This window comes from Gymnodraco acuticeps, unplaced genomic scaffold (assembly GCF_902827175.1).
Source record: "Gymnodraco acuticeps unplaced genomic scaffold, fGymAcu1.1, whole genome shotgun sequence".
In the NCBI taxonomy this organism is placed as follows: Eukaryota; Metazoa; Chordata; class Actinopteri; order Perciformes; family Bathydraconidae; genus Gymnodraco; species Gymnodraco acuticeps.
Window position 1 is genome coordinate 742,731 of NW_022991958.1, and position 13,205 is coordinate 755,935.

Below are 13,205 nucleotides of genomic sequence, written 5' to 3' on the forward strand. Positions count from 1 at the left end.
AAAATAAAATAAAATAAATAATACTTTATTCCGAGTGTGCTTGCTTTTCTCGTTGAAAGTCATCACATAACGGCATTGTAATACACGGTTCGGCTGCATTCAATATTACATATCTGCCGTAGTTCTCTATTTATAGAGCCCTGATGAGAAGACTTCTAGACAAACATGAGGAACTGCCGCCAACACTGAAAATATGAGGAACTGCCGCCAACACTGAAAATGTGACGTGGATCATAAATATATCAGCAGTTAAACAACATCTTACATTTCTTTTCACACAATACGTCTCCTTGCAGTATCAACACTAATTCGGCTGACTTTTATATTTGATCCAATTCGTAGATAGGCTGTATTTACACCATAAAGATGCACAGCTGATATAAAGGGACACCTAGTGGTTAAAGCATGTTATTGCATTTCATTATTTTTATTATTAGATATTAATAGGATCCCTATAAAGTATATTCATTACTCGTTATTCTCTACTAATAGTTAATTAAAGACTGTAATGACTATTTTGCACATCCCTTTCAAGATTTCAAGATTTTCTAAGGTTTATTGACATATCATATAGGCCTACACAACTATGGTGTAGTTATGCATTGAATGAAAAACTTGGGTCGCAGGTTCCTCAATAGTGCATTACAAGACATCAATCAATATTTGTGCATACCTCCAGCAATGTTAACTATGTTGAAGCACTTATTTTAACTGATATTATACATATGTATTAGCCTATACTCTTATAAGATGTATGTAGATATTTCATCTCCGGCCTTGTCAGGTATTGAACAATCAATAAATAAAGAACACAGAATTGTTAAATATAAAACACAGAATTTGTGTGATTATACTAAATGATGTAAATAAACACCACTGCATATTTACAACTGTTACACATGCTGATGTAACGCACATTTTTCCAACTTGGGATCAATAAAGTATATCTTATCTTAAGATGATCGATGGCGACTGCCATATTTGCAAAATGTGCCTCTGAACCTTGACAAGTGCATGTTTCAGGCTTATCAATTAATATAATGTAATGTTATCAATTAACAACAGAAGGGGTCACAAACATAAGACCAGCTGTTAAATAAAGCTCTTCTGACCTTAGCTGGCATGTGTGTATATATATTAATGCTGCCCATTATGGGCACAAGCAATTTTCACCCATTTATTAATTATATGTTTTAAATTTGAGTGTTTCCTATCCCCTAAACCTCCAGGGATGTACACAGTTTAATACTGGCAACTTCTTATTATGGGAAATACGAAAACGTCTTTTAAAACTATACATCTCCCAGTAGAGACGTGCCATAGATAGATAACATGTTGCGAAACACAATAGCCAGCATCTGTAGTTCTGGGGATGGGGTGGGGGAGGGGGGGACGCGGTGGACCCGTTCAAATCCAGTTTTGGACAGTCTGCCGTGGTTCCATCCCATTTCAAGTGCTGTTCGACGCTCGGCCTAACCCTCGGAGCACACTCTCCAATCACAGAGCTTGAGGACTATCACAGGGTTTGTCAAGCGAAGCGGAGAGAATACTTACTTCCCGGTGTAATATTCTCTAAAGCAAATGAGCTGCTCCGACCCTCGGTCCTGACGGACTCCAACTTGTGTTTATTAATCAAACAAATAAATAAACACAAGGATAATAATGTGTTATTGTTGAGTAAATGGAGAATTGCACAGGGGAAAATAACATAGGCTATCTATGCCACAATTTTAGATTCAGATTTTGTTAAACTAATACGTTTGCGTTGTGGACCAACACTATACATGTTGTGACTCGACAGATATGTTAGGTTTAGTTATGTTTTTACTCTAGTTTTGTGTTTTGATCTTGTCACTTCCTGTTTTTATTTTGAAAGTCATCTTTCCTGTCATTCCAGATCCCACATTTCCTGCCTTTGTGTGTTTTCCGCCCGTGAGATTGCTTGGCCCTGCCCTGATTGTTTTCACCTGTGCCTATCCCCCTCACCTATAGCCCTGGGCTGCTTCTCAGGTCGACTATTTTCATTTCCTCGGTCCTCGCTCCTCGGTCTCACCGGAAGTTGATTTGCCCGCGCCATCTTGAGTACCGTCCCATGGCTCTTATTTCTGCCGGAGGAGCGAGGAGCGAGGAGCGATCGTGGAGGAGCGATAACCGAGGAACCACCAGACAGGGGCGGCGCCAGGGGGGAGCTAGGGGGTGCTGAAGCACCCCCAAGGATTGCCAAAGCACCCCCTAAGCACCCCCAAGAAATATGTGTTTTTTTCGAAAATTATTATTATTATTTTTATTAAATTAAATTAGAAATATTATTGATTACATCAATGCATATGTGAAACAAACACATTTTTGACCAAAAACATAAAGCCAACACAAGTGATATGATTAGGTCAATGGTCAGCACCCATTCGATTTTTGACCTACCCATAGGCTAAATTACTTTGTGACACTTGATTGACTTCCTGTTAGCTAGAGCGCCAAATGATTTGCTAACAGCAAAGTGAAAAATTGATCGTTTTTTAGTCCTTAAACGACCACGTGTGGACACTCAATCAAAACCAACTGAAAGCGAGAGGGATTCTGCACATAATAGGCCTCGTGAGTACAAGTAGCTTACTTCTGGGTCTCTGTGTTTCATTCAAGCCCTGCTCTGTGTGTGTGTGTGTGTGTGTGTGGCACGAGCCATTTTGTGTGCGTGCGTGCGTGCGCGAGCGAGCGAGAGAGCTCGCCTCGCGCACCAGTGGGTATCTACCGGAGATCGTTGTGGTTAGCATCTGGTGCTAGCTAGCCAAGCTAATGGATATAAGGAGCTTTTTCAACAACAAGGTGGAGGGAGAACTCTCTCCTGTCAGACGAAGAGTCTCAGGTAACCTCAACTCAGGTGAAGTAAAGGACTCTCTCAGTGTTTAGATAGTTAACTTTAGTCTAGTTATCTCAGTGGGTCTCAAACGGTTTGTTTTAAAAGGGGAGTGATTTGTAAAATATCTATAAAGAAATAGAAAATCTGTTGACAGTTCTGTTTCGTATGGGTGTTGAGATGTATCCATAGATCTCTTAATGTTGCTCTCAAAGTGCACCAGATTGATGCTTTTAACTTAAATATGTAACAAAAAATCTTCCCGGGGGAGCTAGCCCCCGGACCCCCCTAGAGGAGGTGAGGACCCTCCTAGAGGAGGTGAGGTCCGCTCCCCACTTGTAAAAATAGCACTTTACCCCTGCCTATATGCCGTGAGCTGATTATCGAGCCTTCATTGTAACAGTCGCGGGTGCACTGTGTGTGTGTGCGTGGGGAGTGTTGCAGTAGAAAATTCAACTGTAGCGCTGGTGCATTAATGGGAAACCCTAAATGTTTGAGCACCCTCTATGAAACGTCAAGCTACCCCACAGCACCCCCTAGAGAAAATCTCTGGCGCCGCCACTGCCACCAGACCATCCTCCGATGAAATCCTCAGATACTCACCCCGCCCCCTTACTGTGTATCGCTCACTGATTGGACGAGGCAGTGCATGCACTGATCTGATGCTTCTTGACATGAAAGCAAGGCAAGGCAAGGCAAGTTTATTTATATAGCACTTTTCAACACAAGGCAATTCAAAGTGCTTTACAAAAAATGAAAGAGATTAAGAAAATGGCATTTAAAATCAGTCATTAAAAAGAAAAGCTAATAAAATAAACATTAAAAGAAAAAATACATGGATAAAAGTTACAGTGCAATTAAACATTAAAAGAAAAAGTACATGGATAAAAGTTACAGTGCAGTCTAAGATATGAATAGTTCAATTAAAAGCAGCGACAAAAAGAAAAGTCTTCAGCCTGGATTTAAAAGTAGTAAGAGTTGCAGCGGACCTGCAGGTTTCTGGGAGTTTGTTCCAGATATTTGGAGCATAATAACTGAACGCTGCTTTACCATGTTTAGTTCTGACTCTGGGGACAGAAAGCTGACTAGTCCCTGAAGACCTGAGAGATCTGGATGGTTCATAATTTAGCAGGAGGTCAGAAATGTATTTTGGGCCTAAACCATTCAGTGCTTTATAAACCAGCAGCAGTATTTTGAAATCTATTCTTTGACACACAGGAAGCCAGTGTAAAGACTTCAGAACTGGAGTGATGTGATCCACTTTCTTAGTGTTAGTGAGGACTCGAGCAGCAGCGTTCTGAATTAGCTGCAGCTTCCTAATAGATTTTTTAGTGAGACCTGTGAACACACCATTGCAGTAGTCGAGTCTACTGAAGATAAAAGCATGGACAAGTTTTTCCAAATCCTGCTGTGACATTAGTCTTTTAATCCTAGATATATTCTTTAGGTGATAGTAGGCTGATTTAGTAACAGTTTTAATGTGACTGTTGAAACTCAGGTCAGAGTCCATGACTACACCTAGATTTCTGGCTTTATCTGTTGTTTTGAACATTGCACACTGAAGCTCAGCGCTAACTTTTATACGTTCTGCCTTGGCTCCAAAAACCATTACCTCAGTTTTATCTTTGTTTAATTGGAGAAAGTTCTGACACATCCAGTCATTGATTTGTTCAATGCACTTACTCAGTGTTTGAATTGGAGCATAGTCTCCTGGTGAAATTGTTACGTAAATTTGTGTGTCATCTGCATAGCTATGGTAACTTATTTTGTTGTTCTTCATTATCTGAGCTAGTGGTAGCATGTAGATGTTAAAGAGAAGAGGCCCCAAGATGGAGCCTTGAGGAACCCCACATGTCATATTTGTCAACTCAGATGTGTATTTACCTATAGAAACAAAGTTGTTTCTGTCCTTTAAGTAGGATTCAAACCAATTCAGAACTGTTTCCGAAAGTCCCACCCAGTTCTCCAGTCGGTCTAGTAATATGCTGTGGTCAACAGTGTCAAACGCAGCACTGAGATCTAATAATACTAACACTGAAGTTCTGCCACTGTCTTTGTTTAAGTGGATGTCATTAAAGACCTTTACAAGAGCAGTCTCAGTGCTGTGGTTTGGACGAAAGCCTGACTGGAACACATCAAAACAGTTATTTAAATGCAAGAAATTACTCAACTGTTGAAAAACAACTTTTTCAATGATTTTACCTAGAAATGGGAGGTTTGATATGGGCCTGTAATTGTTCATTACTGAAGCATCTAGATTATTCTTTTTTAAGAGCGGTTTAATGACTGCAGTTTTCAGGGCCTGTGGAAAAATACCTGAGTGAAGAGATTTGTTTACTATATGAAGTAGATCTGAGGCCATGCAAGGCAAAACATCTTTGAAAAATCCTGTTGGAATAATATCAAGGCAGCAGGAGGAGGATTTCAGAAGTTGAATAATGTCCTCTAGGTTTTTATCATTAATCTGATGGAATTGTGTCATGATGTCTGAATTGATGTTAAGTGGAGATAGGGACAACACATTTGCTGTTCCTGATGCAGAGGCACTGACTGCTTGTCTGATTTTCTGAATTTTGTCAGTGAAAAAGGAGGCAAAATCATTGCACGCCCTGGTGGATAGAAATTCAGAGGCTACTGACACTGGGGGGTTAGTTAGTCTGTCGACGGTAGCAAACAAGGCACGTGCGTTGTTTTTGTTTTTGGTAATGATGTCAGAGAAGAACGATTGTCGTGCGTTTTTCAATTCCAAATTATAAAGGCCAAGTCTCTCTTTATAGATTTCAAAGTGAACCTGGAGATTTGTTTTTCGCCACCTGCGTTCAGCTTTTCGACATTCTCTTTTTTCTGTTTTCACGGTCATGGCCTTTCTCCATGGAGATATTTTCTTGCCAGACACTTCCTTTACCTTAGTTGGAGCAATGGCATCTATAACATTTTTAATTTTTGAATTAAAATGATCTACTAGCTCATTTACTGAGATGTTGGCAGGGGCAAGTGTGGAAGAGAAATTCTGAGTAAACATTTCCCTAGTATTTTCAGTTAAATATCGCTTTGTGGTTACCTCTTTTTGAACATTTTTGTGAACAGAAATAGAGCTCTCAAAGAAAACACAGGAATGGTCAGAGAGTGCAACATCAGTCACCACAACCTTAGAGATATTCAGACCCTTTGAGATAATTAAGTCCAGAGTGTGCCCCTTATTGTGCGTGGGCTCCGTCACATGCTGAGTCAGTCCATAGCTATCAAGAACACAAAACAGTTCTTTAGCCCCTCTGTCCTGGGGGTTGTCAACATGGATGTTAAAATCACCAACAATGACTAGACGGTCAAAGTCAATACACACTATAGACAGCAGTTCAGTAAAGTCATCAAAAAAGCTTGCACAGTATTTGGGTGGTCTATAGATATTTAGGAACAGAGCTCGAGAGGAGCATTTCAGCCGAAGGGCCACATATTCAAAAGAATCAAAGTTTCCATACGATGTCTTCCTGCATTGAAGGGAATCATTGAACAGAATAGCAACTCCACCCCCTTTCTTATGCATTCTTTCCTGACTCATAAAACTAAAGTTGGGAGGGGTTGATTCGATAAGAACAGCTGCACTGTTATTTTGTTCAATCCAAGTTTCTGTTAAAAACATAAAATCGAGATTGTGCTCAGTGATTAAATCATTGATTAAAAATGTTTTTCCTGCCAAAGACCTGACATTTAATAAAGCTAGTTTAAGTTTGTTAAACACACTATCAGTCATGTTTTTTGTAACAAGCTGTGGCTGACATGGAATCACTGCTAAATTAGATACACTCACACAAACGTTTGAGCGCTTCCTGTTTCTATGATTCACCGCTCTTAATCTATTACCTATCAACACAGATATCGGCAAAGCTACTGGCAGGCAGGGCCCCGACATGTCCTGGAAAGAGTTGAGAGTGCCATACGCCCTTGAGCCTGGACCCATCACATATCAGTAAGAGTTTGTTGTGTTTTGTACACACACATCCTTATCAGGCTTCGGAGACTGCAGAAGCCCCCTCGAAGGGAGGGGAGGTGGTCGACGTAGGCACGGTGATGGAGACGGGCTAGATGGTGCGGGGGTAGAGGACATGCTGCCAGGGGGGGGAGGTGGTTGACGTAGGCGCGGTGATGAGGACGGGGGAGATGGTGCGCGTCTCCGCGGTGATTTTGGTGGGCGTCGTTGAGGAGCGGGGGTAAAGGACATGGTGCCAGCCCTGCGTATCGCCTTCGTTTGGTCTTTGAACTCCAGGAAGGAATCGGTGCCAACCCTCTGTATCTCCTTTGTGTGTTCATCGATCTCCAGGAGGGTGGGCGAGGGTGAAAGGGTGAACGGAGTATCCTCAAAGGCGTTGACAGGGGGGGGGGGGCAGTGGAGACTCCTCCATGTGTCTCATATGTCTCCCATAATCAGAACATTCCTCAGGCGGGTGCAGTGATAATTCTTCAGGGTTTTCTGCGTGATGTGTTGTGTCTTTCTCGTGTTTTGATTCCTCTTGCCGCTTGTCCTTGGCAGAGGGAACAGATTGATGACGCAGGCAGTTGAATATGTTAGAGATAAACAATTTCACTCCTGACTTGTTCAGGCAAACTCCATTTGCCTTGAAAAGATGTCTGCGATCCCAGAAAAAGTTAAAATTGTCAATAAAATGAACAGAATGGTCAGTACAGGCCGTTGAAAGCCAGGTGTTCAGTGCAAACAATCTGCTGAATCTCTCCACACCTCTTCTGACTGGCGGTAGAGGGCCACTGACGAACACATCTGCATTTAGAGAGCTGGCAGTTTCCAACAAACATTTAAAGTCTTCTTTTAGCACTTCTGAATTTGTTTCATAACATAATTTATTCCAATGTGTAGTACCACATTCTTCACAATCGGATGTTCAGCCCCAATATGCAGGATCTTCTCAGCCAAGTCAGAGACCACATCCTTGGGAAAACAGAGTACTTTGGTGTTGTTCTTATTACACAGACCTTTTACATCTCTTACAGCAGAGTCACCCACAATCAGAGTTTCAGGCCCAGTCGTTAGCTTTCCCTCTAGCCTTTTACTTTTAGAGTAGCTATTGGTCCTTACCCTGCTGCGTGAAGAGGACAGGTTATCCAGGTCATCAGATCTCCGGTTCTCGGTCAGCGGAGCGTATCTGTTCTGGATTGGCACACTTGGTGGTTTAGGAGGATTGTTTGTAATTCTCCCTTTAGCAGCTGTCCACTGCTGTTTCCTAGTATGAATAGGGGCTGAAGAGGCGCTCTTCCTGGGTGATAACAATGCAGGCCAGCCGGTCGCATCACAGATTTCGGAGCTCTGGGCTCTGCCTGTTATCCGTCCTCCCAAATCCCATGGAAGGGATTTACTCTTAGGCTTTGCACCCAGAGAGTTCCAGGGAGGACTACCACTTGTAGATTTATTACCCGGTACACAGCCCTCCTGTTCCTTGGAATCCTTGTAGCTGCTAACTAGCTGTGAGTTAGCATACCCTTCTCCATTACTTTGCAACACTGGTAAAGTCGTGTCATTCCCACGACATAGTCCATTCAATTCCACGTTAACTTCCAACCGTTGCATTTTCATTTCCAACACAGCCATCTTCTGTATAAGTTTCTGGAAGTCATCTGTAGAGAACGGAGGCATTTTTCTACCAACTAGCTTAAGCTAAATAGCAGTAGCCTACCAGGCTTTAGCTGTTGCTAGGCCACGCTATTGTAAGACTGACGTCGTCGTAAAAATGTTGAAATATGGCTGAAACCCTCCGTCTATTTACGAAGATGAACTGTCCCAGTGATAAGTTAATGTCCAGGAGCCGCTGCTCGAAGTTTTCAGAGAATAAGAATAGGAAAATCAGCATAAAAAGTAAGCAGAGGCAAGAGCAAGCAGAAAAGCGTCTGCACTGTAAGAAAGATAAGGAGGAAAGCAGAGTGAAGAAAATACATGAACCTCACGGGAGTCACTCCTCAGTTTATACCGTGTTTTGTTTCAATTCATGTATCATTTAGTTACAAATATGTGATATATCTGAACAACAAAGTGGTCAAAAATCATTTAATTCATTTTTTGGAAACATTTTCATGATCGCTTTTTTCGTTTTACATTTTCATTTATTGTCATTTCCATTCAGTCAGTCATTAAGTGCTATTAAAATGTTAATGTGCTACATATCCACACAAACAAACAAAGTGTGCAATCCAATGAATGTTAATCTAACTGGGTTTTGATAGATAACATATCTCTTTTTCTTCTCTCAATTATTTTATTTCTATTGTGCACTCTAATCAATATTAATCAAACTATTGTTCGTTTATAAATTTTAAGAATGGCGTTTATCTTTTTTGACAATGAGTTCTTATTTTATTTTATTTATTTGGGTCTACAACAGATGATACAAATGTTTGTGTCAGTAAATGTGTACTAACAGAGGCGGGGGTGTGTGGAAATAACGGGGACAGAGCTGCTGTCAGACGATCAGCTGTGCAGCGTCATCACAAACAGACGTCGCTTCACGTGACGCTCCGGAGGAAAGGACGTCCCATTGCTCTTAAAACTCATTTCCCTGCTTCTCGTGGTTTCCTTGCGTCCCTCCATGCTTCCCTGGTGGGAGGGACTAAACGCAGGGAAACTACGCAAGTGAGGGAAGCAAGGATTTCATTTAATCGACCTGAGAAGCAGCCCTAGTGTTCCTTTGTTCCTTTGTCAGTTCGTTATGTTTCATATCGTGAGCACCTAGGCCTTTTGACTCCTGATACCTACCTTGCGATTTAGACCTTTTGCCAAGTGAGTTATTGTGTTGCTGTTCAACTTAGTTTTGGCTGTTTAACTACTTTCTATTTTTTGAAAGTACGATTTAGTTTTTGTTATTAAAGAACATTCTATTTTTGGACAACTGTCTCCAAGTCCTGCTTTTGGGTCCTGTGTCTCGGTTCATAACAGTACGAACTGACCAAAATAAGGACCCAGCGGATTCAGAGACAGTGAAGATAGCTCTGCGAGCTCAAGGAACGAGACTACACCAGCATGAGGAGCAGCTGGGCGCCATCAACCTGGGGGTGAGGGACCTGACCGGCCGTCAGGAAAATGTTCAAGCCTCCGTCAATACTCAGGTGAATCACCTTGCCGAACAGCTGCACCGTGTCCTCGCTCACCTGGAAGCTGGTCCATCCCCTCAGCCTCCTGCTGTTGCTCACACACCAATTGCTCCAGCTGACCATGTGCCAGAGCGATTCTCCGGAGATTCCGGTGACTGTCGCCCTTTCATTGTTCATTGTGATCTCCATTATAAATATAACCCTGCTGCATTCCCCACTGATCACTCTAAAGTGGCCTTCATGGTGAGCCACTTAACGGGGAGAGCAGCGGCCTAGGCTACGTCCGAATGGGCGAGAGATTCACCTACCTGTAATTCTCTGGAGCACTGATGCAGATTAAGCAGAGCCAGCGCAGAGTATCGGACTATGCCATTGAGTTCAGGACCCTTGCAGCAGATAGTGGCTGGAATTCTTCAGCACTGCTCGACGCCTTTTTGTCTGGTCTTTCGGATTCCATTAAAGACCAGTTAATACCTTTGGACCTCCCAGAAGACTTGGATTCTGTCATTGCACTGGCAATTCGAATAGACAATAGACTGGCCGAAAGACAAAAAGAAAGGTTCAAGAATGTGGCACGTCTGCCTCGACACCAAGGGGACACACCAAGCCATCGTCCCGCCTGGAGACCTCCTGCCGATACTCCTCCTGAGAGAAGAGTGCTCCCTAGTGTCTCAGAGGAGCCCATGCAGTTGGGTTGGGCTAAGTTGACTCCGGAGGAACGTCTTCGGCGCATTCAGCAGGGCAGGTGTTTTTACTGTGGGGAGCAGGGACACCTCCTGGCTTCTTGTACAGCAAAAGATCGGGCTCATCAGGGACCAGGAGGACCCTGGTGAGCCGACTGTCATCTGGATTCCCTCCTCGTACGTTGACACAGGTACAAGTAAAAGTAGACAGACATGTTTTAACTCAGGGGGTTCTCATAGACTCTGGTGCAGATGAAAGTTTAATGGATTGGGGGTTGGCCAAGAAGTGGAACTGTGTGGTAATTCCTTTGAAGCAACCGTTAAAGGCCTCTGCTCTGGATGGTCGGTTATTGTTTACCGTTACCCACTGTACTATGCCCATTGAAATAACCGTAAATGCAACACATACTGAACACATGACTTTCCATTTATTTGACTCTGCTCAGCATCCACTTATTCTTGGTTACCCATGGTTAGTCAAGCACAACCCACACATAGACTGGAGAGTGGGGATGGGAGAGTTAAGGGATGGGGAGAGGACTGCAAGCATTTCTGTTTGAGAGACAATAAGACTGGTTACAACACTCCCCATGCTAGAAGGATTGAGACCCAAGCTGTTGTTCAGATTGCATGTACAGAAATGACTGAGGCTATCCAAGTACAGGAACAAGATTTCCCTGACAAGTCCAAGGTGCCCAATTGCTATTGGGACCTAAAGGAGGCTATAAACTTGGTACCTGGCTCCCCCATTCCCAAGGGTCGCCTCTACTCTCTTTCCGGACCCGAAAGGGAGGCCATGAACAATTATATTGAGACCTCCTTGCAGGCCGGACTCATTCGCCCTTCCTCGTCACCGGCGGGAGCGGGCTTATTTTTCGTAGACAAAAAGGATGGATCACTCCGGCCCTGTATAGACTACAGCCCTCTGAACGCAATCACCATCAAAAACAGGTACCCTCTCCCACTCATCTCCTCCGCCTTTGAACTTTTGCAAGACGCCAACATTTTCACCAAACTGGATTTAAGGAATGCTTATCATTTGGTGAGAATCAGGGAGGGGGACGAATGGAATACTGGATTTAACACACCTAGTGGACACTATGAGTACCTAGTGATGCCTTTTGGCTTGACAAACGCACCGGCAGTGTTTCAGGCCCTCATAAATGAGGTGTTGGGGGACTTCCTGAATAAGTTTGTGTTTGTATATCTTGATGACATTTAGATTTTTTCTCCTGACAACATAACCCACCAGCAGCATGTCCGTCAAGTCCTCGAACGCCTGCTACAGAACCAACTTTATGTTAAAGCAGAGAAGTGCGAGTTCCATGTCCAAACCACATCGTTCCTGGGTTTCATCATTGCCCCCGGTCGAATAAAGATGGACCCTGCCAAGGTCAGTGCCGTGGCCGAGTGGCCAGTTCCTGCCAACAGGAAAAAACTACAGCAGTTCCTGGGGTTTGCAAATTTTTATAGACGTTTCATCAGAAATGTCAGTTCTATTGCTTCCCCGCTACATGTACTTACCTCTCCTCATGACCCTTTTGAATGGAACTCCAAAGCTGCTAATGCTTTTCAAGCTCTAAAGGAGATGTTCACCTCTGCTCCCATCCTCACCATCCCAGATCCACTTCGACAGTTTGTGGTAGAGGTGGATGCCTCTAACCTCGGTGTGGGGGCAGTTCTCTCTCAGCGGGCTGCAAAGGATAATAAGCTCCATCCCTGCGCTTATCTCTCCCGTAAGTTGTCCCCAGCGGAAAGGAACTACGACGTGGGCAATCGTGAACTACTGGCAGTGAAACAAGCCTTGGAGGAGTGGAGACATTGGCTAGAGGGGGCCGCTCAGCCGTTCCTGGTATGGACAGACCATAAGAACCTCGAATACATAAAAAAGGCTAAGAGACTGAATTCACGCCAGGCTAGATGGACACTTTTTTTCAGTCGTTTTGATTTTACCTTGTCATTTAGACCTGGCTCCCAGAACACCAAGCCAGATGCCTTGTCCCGTCTGTTTGACCCTGAGCCTGCTGCCAAGGAACCAGAACCCATCCTACCACTGAACCGTGTGGTAGGAGCGGTAACTTGGCAGATAGAAAAATAGGTGCAGCAAGCAAATGTTGAGAGCCCAGCACCTAATGAGTGTCCGCCTAATAGGCTGTTTGTTACAGTGCCCTTACGCTCCAAGATCATTCACTGGGCTCACACGTCCTTGCTCACTTGTCATCGTGGGGTTAGAGGAACCATGTTCGCTCTTAAGCAGCGTTTCTGGTGGCCGTCCATGGCTAAAGATGTTGGTGAATATGTGAATGCCTGTCCTGTTTGTGCTCGCAGCAAAACTTCTTCCAGGTCTCGGGCTGGGTTGCTGCAGCCGTTGCCCATTCCTCAATGGCCCTGGTCTGACATATCCATGGACTTTGTTACTGGACTCCCGGTGTCTCAAGGTAATACCACTGTGCTAACAGTGGTAGATCGTTTTTCTAAAATGACTCATTTTATTCCATTGACCAAGCTACCCTCGGCCAAGGAAACGGCGGTGTAGTCCTAAACGATAGCTGGGGATTCTGGGTAGTGTAGTGCAG